Here is a 14,220-nt window from a genome sequence, read left to right as displayed (position 1 = left end):
CTCCATTGGGGATAGTGTCAGAGTGGCAGTTGAGACCGTCTTGGACCCTTCTCCCCCACCGTGCTGTCAAGGACATGAGCCACTAATTGCACCAAAGTCTACTGGTTAGTAGTCTCCATGTTGCCCTCTGTGCCACTGGTGGGCTATTGGAATTTGTCAGTAGTTTTTGGTTGGGTACAAAGTGGGCAGAAATCTAGCTTTGCCCTTTTTTCAGCCATTTTATACACTTGGACCATGGAATATGAGTCAAATGAAATACCAAAAACTCGTATGCCCCCATTTGTTATGCAGGACCAAGTCCCAAAAGGCCTATCAAAGGTCAAAAATATCATCTGTGAATCTTAAAATTACCCCAGGATGCATTTTGAATGGCATGAAGCATGATCTTGTCTGTGTCCCTAACACTGTTCAACCTCTGCCTCTACACGGACTTTGTGCCAAGCAAGCAGAGGGATGACACAAGGGAAGGATGCTCCAGTGACCCTGGTAGATACCACCCCGTAAGTCTGACCATGCTCGTATAGGTTCATTTGTAAGTGCTAGGCTAGCTGCCCTCATTGGGCCATTTTCATCCTAGTCAGTTTTACATGTGATGCTTGAATAAATGCATCTTATTTTGGTGTTAGATTTGCCTTGCCTGTACAGTGGTTGTACCTTAATTTGAGGTGACCCATGTGTGCGATAAATCATTTACGAACTGCCCCTGTCCATTAGTATGGGGCAGTTCAGGAATACATTTTCTGTTACCTACTCACAGAAGGACTTTTGACAGTGGGCGCACACAAGTGAATGTTAAGCCACTGTCTATCCAAGTTCCCAAATCCCAAACTGTTACAGTATTTTTCACTGATGGGATCTCCTACCAAAGACAGGCCAACATCCAGCCAGTATGCCAAATCCTTTGGATTTTATAAGCGCTGTACTTCACATGTATGCTTCCCGCGTAGGGCATAAAGGTGATTTACAAATGCAAATACTCAGAACATCTTTGCTGCCATTCTAAGCACCATTGTCAGACATCAGTCTGAATACCTGTTTGCTGTGCTGGTTACCAAGCTGTGCCTCATTGGGGTTTCTTTATTTTTTCTCAGTTTTGTTACTTGGGGTCTGTAATATAAAACCGAAAACCCGTTTGAGCAAATACCACAACAGCGACACATATAGCCCGAACCGCAAATATGCCAAACCCCCTAAACCACGAAATTCAAAATCTCGAATCGTCATAGTCTGCTAACCCCACCACGTGCTACATACTACGTACCCAAACATAATTAATAAAACACATACATACACTAACCAAACTCTACACTAAACCTTACATACATTACTATCTGTGCCCTTACTTTAACCCGCACCCTAACCCTAAGTTCCGTAACTATTGAAACTTACCCTACAGACATATACCCAAACAAAACAAATAATCCACACACATACACTTAACAAAACCCTACTTCTAACCCTACACTAAACCTTACATACATTACCTATCTATGCACTTACCTTAACCCGCACCCTAACCCTAAGGTCCGTAACTATCGCACACTTACCTTACGGAGCTATACCACAGACGGGCCAACAATGACAATTCGACATTTCGAGTTTTGCGGTTTTGGACGTTCGCTGTTATTATAGTTCGCCCAGTATGTGTCGCTCTTTTCCAATTCGCTCAAACGGATCTTTGGGCTTCTAATATAGACTCTTTACTTGTGTTCATATCATCCAAGAAGGGAAAATGTCAGTGTAGGAGGCAGATTCCCCATAAAGACTGTCATGCCAGTGTCTTTTTTTGCCTAGGTATTTCCCATGCCTATATACAGTGCACTATTTGTCAAGCATTTGTCCCCAAGACCCTCTGTAGTCATTTATTTTCGCTCTCCATATACTTCAAGAACCAACATCTTAAATTGTTGGCTCAGGGTGCTGTGGCAGAATCCTCCTATCACAAGGTACAGAAGTCTTTCAAGAAGATCAAAAGGGGTAGGCCTGATCTTGTTATGGTCCATCCTCCACCAGATGTCTCTTTCAAAGCTACTGAAAGCCTTGAAGAACATCCATTGCTTGCAATGGATCCTCTGCAATCCCCGTTGGAGGCACGCATGGATCAGAGTTGCATGACTTCTGAGGCTTTTCATATATTTTCTCCAGACATTGAGGGGGAACTATAGTTTATTTCTGAGAAGCCAAGGGGGATTCCTCAGATCTTGTCCTGGAAGAGATTCCTACTACAATCATTGAATCTTGCTGAGGGTTGTTAAGGCGGACATCCTGCTTAAAGAAAAACAAAAGATCAAGCATATTACCCCTATTGCTAAAGATCCCCAATGTGAATGGCAGGATTTTACTCTGTTTAATGCCTTGATGGTTTGAAGCCTCCTCATGGAGTGTCAGTGCCATTTCCCTCCCGGACTTCCACATTTGTTAAGAAGACAAGGGAACCAGATTCCTCAGATGAGAGCCTAGATTCTGGGGTGGAATCCTTTGCATACTTTTCTCAGATTCCTTCTCCTCTGGACTGTGGTTCAGAGGAAGAGAATACTTTGAGCCCAGATTCCCCCTTGAACAAATTATTTTTTGTGGATATTGCCTGCATGATGGAGTACTTTAAGTGGGATTGCTGCCAGGTCTTTGACATCCAAAATATAATACTATGAGCTTCTACAAATGGAGTCTCCTAAGCCATCTGCAGTTCCTCCTGTGTTGACTGTCCTTTTGGACACCTTCAGTGCTGCCTCTGTAGCTCGTGTCTGTCTTTGGCCCCTAAGAAATCTGACGGGCTCTACAAGGTGCCTGTGGACTGTAGGTTCATCTATTTGTCATCTATTTGTCATCTATTTGTCATCTATTTGTCATCTATTTGTCATCTATTTGTCATCTATTTGTCATTGTTAACCAGGTTAGTCCAACTGAGCCAGTGGCCCGTTTAAAGTGGAGACCCGAGGAGAAAAGCTCCAGACAGTTATTACAAAGCTGCAAAAAAGAAAAACATCTGAGAGTTAAGTTTTATGGAATTTATGGAAACATTACAATAATGTGCTTTACATGAGAAGATTAGAAATTTACAAAAGGCCTGAGAATGAAGTTTACATAAACATTACAGTAATGTACATAACATGCAGTACAAAGGTTAGAATTTTTTTTGAGTCAACAAAAAGAGAAAGAGATGCAAATGAGATAGGACACTTGCCATAGGTGGGTGTTAAAAGTGTGAGAGATAGTAAGGTGGTAGGGTGGGATTTGAGTGGGATCAATGCAGTGACAGGTGGCAATGGATCTCTAACATCTACATTTATGGTAGGTACAAAACTGTACTTTTGCATTTAGGAGAAAAGTTTTACTTCTGATTTAAAGAGATTTATGTTAGAACTGATCTGGATGTTAAGTTGGAGTTTGTTCCATGCACGAGAAATACTGTATTTGTAAAGAAGTTTACCAATTTTTTTGTTTGGTTTATAGGTGTCTGTGAAGAGTTCTGAGAGGGGTATACTGTGATATTAGTGAGGATAGAGCAGAACAGGAAAGGGGTTTTAATAGTAGACTCATTCATTTGCAACTGGGAGTGAAGCAGGTGCTGGGGGGTGAGTCAAGTCACTGGAGTTGTTTTAGTGCATGGTAATGATGAGATTTGTAGGGTTGGTTACTAGCAAATCTTGCAACACTGTAGTATGACAACATTTAGCTAGAAGGGTAGATTGTAGATGTGAAAAGATGGGGGAGGCATAAAGTAGACATGGAAGGAGGAAGGCCTGAGCTTGTTTCTGCCTATAATCAGGGGCTAGGTATTTTTTTGTCTGTAGAGTAGGCCGAGTTTTTGATTGGTCTTTTTGATACAGTGCCGAACATGGGTATCAAATTTTAATTGGTCATTGGTAACACCAAGAAGTTTAGTATGTAGGTCAGGTTGTATGATGGTATTGTCAAGAGAAGAAATGGTGAAGGTTGTTTTGAGGTTAGAGGGTTTTTTTTTTTTGAAAAAAGAATAGTAGCTTTGTTTTTTGGGATTTAGAATTAGTTGGTTGTCTGTTAGCCATTCCCCTACAGATAGGAAGCTATGTTGAGTAGTAGTAGAGAGAAGGTTAGAGAAATTATATGAACAGGTAATAAGGGTAGAGTCGTGTGCATATTGTCAGGGAGGATGCTGTACAGGAAATATGTAGTTGGTTTATGAACATATTGAAGAGCAGAGGGGCCAAGATTCGAGCCTTGAGGCACCCCAGTTTGGATTTGTAAGTAAGAGGAGCAGGTAGCCTGCCATCTTACTGATTGTTGTCTGTTGGTGAGATAGCTAGTAAACCATTTAATAGTAGAGGGAGATAAGTTGAATTGTGATAGTTTGAGAAGTCTGGGGTGTGATATGGTATCAAATGCTTTAGAAAGGTCAAGAAAGAGGCAAGAAATCAGTAACTTTTTGTCCATGGCTTCAGCAAGGGTTTGAATAAAACACAGTAGGGCAGAAGATGTACTACGATGGGGTCTGGGGCCATGCTGCATAGGGGTTAGGAGGTTATTATTTAGAAGGCACTTAAGCTGTCTCTGAATGGATTGTTCAAGGAGTTTAGATAGCCGAGAGAGGATATTAATAGGATTGTAGTTGGTTTGTTCACTGCTTTTTCCTCCCTTTTGCCTCCCTTGTGTAATGGAGTGATAAAAATGATTTCCATTTATCTGGGATGGTGTATTTTGAATAGATTTATAGATTACGATAGAGATGAGGTAGGCTATTGAGTGAGCGGCTAGTTTAAGAAAGAGGGAGTGAAGGTTGTCAGAAGAAAGGGGGGGGGCATGGCTTCAGCTTAAACAGGAGAGATTTGATTCAATGAGGTATGAATTCAGGAGAGTGGCAATTTCAAGACGGGGGGGGGGGTTGTTGGGGTAGAAGGGTTGCCTGGGTGCAGGATCTTTTTTGGGTTAGACTTATGGATGACTTGGGCATTGGAGTAGAATTTTTTCTCATCTGCTTTGTGTTTTTTTTTTTAGCCAGATTATGTAGTTGTTTATAGGTTTGGAGAAGAGAAGGTGATTTAGTTTTATTCCTTTGTTTGCAGGTGCTGTCTCTCTTTCATAAGTGTAAGTGTATCTTTTGAGAGCCAGAAGGGTATGGGTTGTTTCGATTATTACTTTTCTGAGAGGTGCCAGGGAATCAAGGAGGGAGAGAAAAGTGCAATTGAAATTAAGAGAGAAAAGTGCAATTGAAATTAAGGACATCATCATTTAGAGGGATGTGTTTCAAAATTGACCAGTCTATAGAGTTTAGCATGTGATTAAAGGTCTTGCTGTTAAAAGTGGAGAGATTGCGACAATCTTTATAGAGATGGTATTTAGGTGTCTGAACAGCTTGCCTGAGAACTGTGATAGGAAGGTGGTCACTACGGGAGTCTGGTGGGGTAAGTAGGGTTTTGGTACAGGTTAGGGTCAGTTGTTAGGAGCCAGTCAAGGGTGGAAATACTGTTATTGTCTTGATTGAGTCTAGTAGGTGTAGTAAGTAGCTGATGAAAGCCATGTAGGTTGATGGTGAGAGATGGGCTGGTTGTAGATGGTTTATGCCAGTCATTGTTAATGTCTCCTAAAAGAATGGTTTCATAGATGATATTGAGTGATAGCCATGAGAGTATGGATTTGAGTGGGAATGTCATTACCTGGTGGGATATAGATAGCACCTAAGGCAAATTTATTTTGTGGGTTAGGGTGACAGTTTAGGATGAAGTATTTCGGCAGGGTGGAAATTTAGATGGGTTATGGGTAGGGGGATAGATTGAGGTGTTTGGAGTACATAATGGCAACTCCACCACCTTTCCTAACCATTCTGTCTTTCCAGTAGATATTGTAATGGGGGGAAGGATTTCAGAGTTTGAGATGTGGGGCTTTAACCATGTTTCAGATAAGGTTAAATGTCTTCTTTAAATGTCTTTCTGCTGACTCTTCTGTGGTTTCAGTCTCAAGTGGAAAAACATCTAAACTTTTGTCCTGGTCTAAGCTCCTTCATTTTGATAAGGATATTAGAGCTATGCAAAGGTGGTTGTGTAAAAAAAAAAAAAAAAAAAAAAAAGTACATACTGCTACCACCTTATTTTGGGCTATTGATTACCAAACCCACGTGACCAGGTATTGTGTTGTTTTTTTCTTTCTCAGGTAACTGAAGTTGTCTGATCTACCTGATTCAAAAGGGAAAGCTTCAGATGTTTCCCTGCTTGGACCCACTTCCCAGGTCACTTGTCAGTCCATAAAAATGCAGTTATGATGCTGATGATGCCTCTTCAAGGCTGCTGCTTTTGGTTCTGTGATGAGTAGTTGTTGTTGGCTTTGTCTTCAGAACTTGACTGATGATATTAAAACCAACGTTTTAGATGCTCCTGTGGATAATAATCTTTTTGGGACAGCTGCTGCTGACCTTTTTAAGACCATCCAGGATAAGGGTAAGGCCATGCAGGAACTCCAACATAATTTGTGTCTCCTATACCCAAATTTCAGAGCAGTTACCTTTCTAAATCTCTCTGTTTGTAGGCAGACCTGTCAACCTCTCAAAAATAAAAAGAGGTCCAGGCATATTCCACCTGCGAAGTCCACGCAAATTGCTACTTCTCAGAAGTCTTTCTTTCAGGACAAGCGTATGCCTCCTCTTCCCATTGGCCAGGTTTCCTTGTCTCTCCCAAAATGAGAACAGATCACCTCAGACTCCTGGGTGCTCTGTCATTTATCAGAGGTATTTCATGGTCTGGATCCCCCCCTGTCTTTTCAGGCAGTCCTCAGCCCCCTCCAGACCAACTTTCTCTTTTCCCAGTGAGTTTGCAATTCCTTTTGGATCAGGGCACCATTCAGCTTTTTCCACCCACCCAAGTGGGAAGAGGTATTTACTCCCAGATGTTTCTGACTCCTTGGAAGGAAGGGACTTGGAAACCAGTTCTGACCCTCTGTCTCCTCAAATTTTCTCAAGGTCCCTTCTTTCAGGATGTTCTCTTCAGACTTTCATGGTCTCTCCCTAGATGTCAAGGATGCCTGTTTTCACATTCATGTTCACCCTCTGTTTATGAAATTTTTACGTTTCTCGGTTTCTTCCTCTCATTTTCAGTTCTGTGCTTAGCTCTTATGCCTTTTTACTGCACCAAGGGTATTCACCAAATGCCTCCCTCCTGTCATTGCTTTTTACAGGATTTGAGGGATACAGATACCGCTTTACCAATTCAGTCTGCTTATTCAGGCTCCTTCTCCCAACAGTCTTCAAGATCTTAACTTCATCACTTGTCTTTTTTACAAAATCTAGGGTTCACCATCAATATCAAAAAGTCTGTTTACACCCTCTTACATTTATATTTTCTTGGTTGAAGGATTCAAACCATTCCAATGTTGGCCTCTCTTCCTGCTCCCAAGGTTTTGTCTCTGGCAACCTCCTTCCATTTTCTTCTTGTATCCTCTCTCATGACCAGGGAATTTTTCAGGACTCTGAGGTTTATGGCCTCCACATACCCATGCTTCCTTTTGCCAGGCTGTATATGAGTAAGTTTCATTGATGCCTCAAACTGGTGTGGCTTCAACACTGCCACCCCCTGGAGTTCCCACCTCCTTTGCCTCCTTGTCTCCAACTCAAGCTCCATTGGTCAATTCAGCACATTTCTCTCAATCTGGGACTGCCCTTTCATGCCCCAGTTCCTTCCCAAAAACTGTTCGCAAACACCTCATACCTGGGGTACGGTGCTTCTTGGGGCCCTCTGAAAGTTCAATGTCTCTGGCCCATTCATCAGAGGTTAGATCATATCAAAGTAAAAGAGTTGAGGGCTCTGCTTCTGTCTCTACAAGGCATTAATTCCCTTTTTCCCCTGGCTTCCTAAAAATCTTCACAGACAATTCCACCGTGATGTACATCAGCAAGCAGGGGTATGTGAGGTCTTATCTCCTATGCAAGCTAGCTCTTTAGGCCTAGAATCTGGCTATCTGTTATCACATGATTCTTCAGGCAGTTTACATTCTTTCAGATCACAATCTAGTGTCAGAAACTCTAAGCATGTCCAGAACACAGGCTGACAAATGGATGCTTCACAGAGATGTTTCTGGACATAGTTCATCACTGGGGTATTCCTCAGGTAGCACTTTCTGCCTCTCCTATGGACAGATAACTTCCTCTATTTTGTTTGAGAGTACCAAGCCCTCTGGCTTGGTAAGTGGCTACCCTGTTTCTTCCTTGGAAGGGCGTGCTTCTGTATGAGGAAGTTTTTTCCACCCCTTCCTCTGCTGCCAAGAGTTCTGCTCAAGATTGTGTAGAACTCTCCCAAAATCTTATTGGTGACTCCCTTTTGACTCAGACAGCAGTGGTTCCCTGTTTTTCATCTAGCCAGGGGCAATCACCACAAGTTACCTTACCAGGTGGATCTCCTCACACAAGGCAAGGGGTCTCTCTTATATCCTCATGTGTCTACTCTTCAAATTACTTTGAGTGATAGGGTCTTGACCCCTTTTAGGCACCTCTTTTCTAAGGACTTGCTTTGGGTTCTGAAGGAGGGCAGGAAACCCACCAAAAAAACTTGTATGCCTTGCATGGAAAAGCTTTTCTGTTTAGTGTGTTTCTCTCTCACCATCATTATCCCTTCTCAGTAGTGGTTTCTCTAGCTCTCTGTTGTTTGTTTGATCTGTTCCATGCTGGCTTCTTTTGAACCTGCTGGTTCAGCTTCCTTGCAGTTTCATAAACTGGAAGACTGTTCTGCTGTTGGTTCTTTGACCAAGAGAACTTCTGAGATTCAAGCTCTTATGATCATTCCTTCTTTTGTAAAATTTTAGAGACAGTGTGTCTCTTAGTACTTACCCTTTTTATGCCTGAGTTGGTTAACGAGTTGTCCCTTTATCAGTGTATTCAACTTCCTTTCTTTTTTTCCTTTGCCTCAGTCTGCCAGTGAGAAGGTTCTCCACACCCTAGACCTACCTAGCTAGCTCAGATATTTGGATAAAACAAAGGGTATTCGCAAATCTAAGCAGCTTTTTTCTTTTCATCCCACAACTTTGTGTTTAGCTGTTTCCAAGCAAATCTCCTCCTCCTTGGATTTCTAAGGCCATTCCTTTTTGTTCCTTTCTTAGCAAGACTTTCTTCATCTGTAAAGGCGCATTCTACTAAGGTGATGGCCTCTTTTGGTGTTTTTCTCAGAGGTTTGTACTCCAGTTCCATCCTTGAAGCTGCTTCTTGGCCTCTGTTCATACTTCTAGTAAGCATTACAAATTGGATGTTGTTTCTGGAGCCTGGCCAGATTTTGCTTGGGCTATTTTGCATGGGTTTGTAGAGGACTCTTCTGTGTCTTCCTTCCAATCATTTTCTTAGCTCTTGTACTCTCCCTTCAGTGAAGAATATTGCAACAGTGGTATGGAAGGACATAGTACAGTTGTGTAAAATCTTACCAATCATTGTTGCAGTATTCAGTCCCTCCCTCCTTTCCCCCTCTGTTATGGCTCATGCCCCCATCTTTTGTTACCCCACTGGCTGAGGGGTTGTCATTTCCTTTCCTTTCTGAAGTTTTTTTTTCTGGATGTACATGTTCCACAGTGTCTTTGGGGGTATTTTATTTCTCCTGGGGCAGTTCAGTTCTGAGCATTTGCATCCATACATCACCTTTATGCCCTATGCAGGGAGCATAGTTGTGACATATAGCGCCTGTAAAATCCAAGGCTTTAATATACTAGATGGATGTTGGACTATCTTTGGCAGGCGATCCCTTCAATGAAGAATACTGCAACAGTGAAGAGAAGGACCTGTACTGTTATGGTAAGACTTAACACAACTGTACTTTACCTTGAATAGATGACTTTCCCAGGGATAGGATAATGCATTTTTTTTGTATTTAGTTTCAGTCCATGATTTTTGCCATCAGTTATTTGTTTGGGACAAACCTTACTACAGGATGGTTAAGTCATTTGTGGATTAAATGACTACTCCTAGCTTGCTTATCTATGAACTTAGTCGTCAGCCAGAGCCCTTTGGTATTGACTTTTACTTTAGAAGTAGATGCCAAACAGGAGAGGTCCCAGCACTGAACACTGGGTTACACCACTCGTGGCTTGTCTCTTTTTTTGGTGGTAGCTTCCCCTGTTTTGATCTCCTTCAATCCTGTCTTATGAACCAGTTGACAGTACAGCAGGTAATGTGGTTTATTTCCAGGGACTATGGAAAAAGCTGTGGCCAGGTTGAGGTATGCTGTATGTACCATTTTACTTTCATCATTTTGGTGGCCTTTTCGAAAACTTCTGCTAGGTTAAGTAAGCATGACCTGCCCTTGATGCATGTAAAGCAGTGGGAAGACTCTTCAAGGAATTAAGCAATAAGCTCATAGGGAACCTCCAAACACTGTACCAATGTTGGTTTGCTTTCATAATAGGCAGGTCATGCTTGCTCAACCTGGTTGGACGACTCCAAAAAAACTTCAAAGCAATGGACAAATTTAAGACTGTACACTTTGGCTTTGTACATCTGGCCAAAGCTTTTCACCCAACACCACAGTCGGGCATAATCGAGAAGCTCACCAAACTAGTAGTAAACCCCTTTGTGACCAGTCTGGTTACCAACTGACTCAGATAGGATACAAGAAATCAAGGTAGGGAACTCTACCTTGACAAAAAGACCAGTCACCAGTGGTGCAGGGTTCTTTGGGGGGGACGTCTGCTTATAATATGTAAAGCACACACCAAGGGTCTGTGGCTGGCCAAGTTTGTGAACAATTTCAAGTTAGGAGTTATCGAATCGACAAATGAATTTTCTATTCTGGAGGAAAGCCTATCCCAAACAAATAACTGTTGAAAGAGTTGTGGACTAAAGTGCATTATTATATTCTTTGAGAAAATGACTACCATGGGAAAATACCACATTGACAGTATGTCCCTAATAGTTGACTCTGTAGTTTAGGACTTGGGACACTGTCCACATATGTTCCTAACATTTGATCAGCACTTGTCCACTGTGTTAGGAAATCCTTTTGTATTGTGGAGCTTATAAGCAGGAGGATAGCTTCTAGATCCAAAGATGTCATTATTCCCCTGTATTCTTCCCTCATAAGACCAGTCATTGACTATAATGTTCACTTTGGCATATATCTGGCAAAGCACATGCAACAACTTGAATGCCTTCAGTTGGCTCGAGTACTAGACCAAAAACACTTGTCCTACAAGGACTGCCTAAAAGTCCTGTTATACTCTGTCCCTTACAGACTGCTGCTGAATGGGGACCTGTGCTTAGAATGTAAGGCATCCTCTAACCCAGTACTCATGGACCTGCTGCACATTAGCAGATCAAATAGTACTAGAAAACCTCGATTCAGGGACCTGAACCTTTTTGCAGCATAAACAGAATGGTATGAAGGGAGAGATACATTTCTCAGAAGATACCACTTCTCAGGAACAAACTCTTCCCCTCCATGTAAAACAAAGCTCATCCCTATCCCTATTCAGGTGCAGCTTAGATCTCTGGGTGGGTGATAAGAAATTTACCCCATGGCTGCCCTCTGTACCACTAATGGACAGGGGCAGCACTTAAATCTCTGCATCTCCAGTAGGGTCCCCGAAAACATCTGACATGACCCCAGAAATCACTTGCTTATGGGCGGTATATAAATATAGATCTGGGAAACAGGGTAGTTTTAATAAACAAACAAAAAAAAGCTGGGCTTAAAATGGCTTGCAGGGGCAGTTAACCTAGTACTCGCCTATGGCTCTTGGTGTTTAACTGTGAGTTTTTCCTTTGTCCATTTTTATGCTGATCTCTCTCATTACTTTAATTGCTGAGCATAAGGATTTTTAATAGATCCTGAAGGCAGTCTTCTTGCCGATGTAAGGGATCCCATCATTCAGAACAATTCACTGTATGTGCATGGGTTGAGCAGTTCCACATTTTATCAGTTTAACACTTAAAAAGCTTTTTATGTAGGTCACTGCAGGTTCTCTACCACTTTTAAGAGGAAACATTCGTTCTGGAAGCTTGCTAAAATATTGGATCCGGCACACTCTGATCTGCGGTCAGCTTCACCTCTTTCAGAACCACAGACCTCCATGGATCTGAAAGATGTAACTCCCTGCTCGGATCCACAGACCGCTTCGGATCTGATGGGTAATTACACAGTTCTCTTCCTTCAGCTTCAGTGTCAGATGCAAGGCCTTCATATCCAACAGCTAGGAGCCAAACACCAGAAAGATTACTAAGCCATTATCATCAATGCTTCAAGCTAAGTTGTTTCAAATGCCTTGAAAGCAATCCAGACCCACCTTGTCCAGATCTTCAGGGAGCTCAAGTGAGGTTGATATGGACAGGATGATGCAGAGATTTCTCAAGGCTCAGCTCCAGATGGGGGTCTTGCCAGCTCTGTCCCCTTTTGGCTCAGTGAGTGCACCTGCCCACTCCATTCCGTATCCTTCTCCAATCTGACCCATTGTTTCAGAGTCCCAGGATCCAAGATAGACAAGAGAGTCCGTGTCTGATCCGAGGAAGCCCCCTTCCTTGACTCAATTTTCCTGATCAGCCCTGCTCCAATTTCATCAGATCAGAGCAGGTCTCTGATCCAAGGTGTCTGCATCTGGTCCTTGGGGTTGGGTTCGTCTCACACTGTACCAGATCAGTCCCATTCTCTTGGTGCCTTGGACCTTGACAGCTTGGGTCTGATTCTTTCTGGGGGCCATGGATCTGAGGTTGGCCTTGTCCTCCTCTTAGCTGCCTCTGCTGTGAGGGAGATGGGAGGGCATTCCTCAGCCCATCTGCCTTTCAGGTGGTAGAAAGGGCTTTCTCTCTACATACAGAACCATCCTGTCACAACTCTGATCCTTCCCTTCCTCCCTCATTGGGTCCGTGCACTGATCCCCTTCATTCCTACTGCAGGTCAGCCTACCCTGGGAAGCCTCCATGCCCTTCCCCATGAGGAATTTCCCCTTTCTTTCAATACCTCTACTGAAACTCCATGGAGGAGGTTCCCTGGAAAAAGATGTACAAAAGGAGGCACATAGACTTCCGGATAGAGGCTCTCAATGAAGACACCAACTTTGATGAGGGAGAAAGATCCTCCTGATCTCCACCTGACGACGTGGTTTCCTGAGACATCCTGGAAATCCTTAGACAAAAGGGTGGCTGGTCTGCCCTCCCTCCTTCTGAAGAGTCTGTTTTCTTGGAGCCAGGCACCTCTATGTTCTGGGTGACCCCCCCCCCCCACACACACACACACACTGGTTGGATGAGCTTATCAACTTTGTTTCCCACCAGACATGGAAGGAACTGGACACTGTCAAGCCCATCCCCATGCACCCAGATAAATTTCTACTACACCCAGCAGACAGAACCCATTGGAGCAAAGGTATCCCAGTTGAGGCCATTGTTGTGGCAGTAACCACTAAAAGGGAGCTAGCCAGACAGCGCTCCTCTGCCCATTCGCCGAACAGGGAGTCCAGAGTGATTGACACATTCGGAAAGTGCATTTAAGCCTCAGCCATGTTTGCTCTGAGGTTGTTTAATTTGGCACACTTTACCCACTTGCAAAGAGATTTGATCAAGGAGCTCTCAAATTCTCTTGCTGCGACTATGTTAGCGGAGGACCTCAAAAAGTTCTCCCCAACTGGCTACTCTCTCATGTATTGCTAATTCCTAGATATGGTTGATATCCCATACAGCGGAGGATACCTCATGAGGAGCCGTTTCATGCGTAAGCCATAGGGAGACATGCCTGGATGAGGCTATGAGACTTTGTAGAATCCTTTAAGGTGTCCTTTGTTAATGCGCTGTTCGATGGCTCCTCTTTGTTTGGGTCATCAGTGAAAGATGTGCTTGCCTGCAATGAGCAGGAAGGAAAGACCCTATCTGCTGTGGGAATCAGTTTTTCCACCCCTCAGAGGAATTTTTCCAGAAACCAGTGAGGAGGAAAGAAAGCATTAGTTTAGGAAGTCTCAGGGGCCTTTTTCAGACCAGCGTGGGGATACTTCCTCCAGAGGCAGAGGAGGAAGTTTAAATAGTAGACGTCACCCCAGAGGTAGAGGAGGTCTGCAGAACCAGAGCTTCAGAGACCATCAGCACTCCTGAAGCACTGCCCGACTGTCCATATCTGGAGGTAGTCCGGGGTCACCTGTACCTGCACATAGACACTTCGACAAATCTTATGAACAGTGCTTGGGTGATAAGTTTAATATCCAGAGGTTATTACATTACCTTTTTCCTTTCTCCTCCTTGGATCCAGGGAGGAAAAGCTCCTTGATGTTCCACCAAGTCAGAGGGAGCATGCAGCT

The 14,220-nt window shown here is 43.2% G+C and overlaps 1 protein-coding gene across 1 annotated transcript in view; it reads left to right on the top strand.

Moving 5' to 3' along the window:
* Positions 1 to 14,220, top strand: part of DNAJC13 (DnaJ heat shock protein family (Hsp40) member C13) — a gene marked incomplete in the record, with an annotated part of 3,140,357 nt that overhangs the window by 471,543 nt on the left and 2,654,594 nt on the right.

Source organism: Protopterus annectens, chromosome 3.part1 (genome assembly GCF_019279795.1).
Source record: "Protopterus annectens isolate FY-2018-M chromosome 3.part1, PAN1.0, whole genome shotgun sequence".
Taxonomy (NCBI): Eukaryota; Metazoa; Chordata; order Ceratodontiformes; family Protopteridae; genus Protopterus; species Protopterus annectens.
Note: the sequence above shows the minus strand (reverse complement) of the source record. Positions and strands in the feature narration are given on the sequence as shown.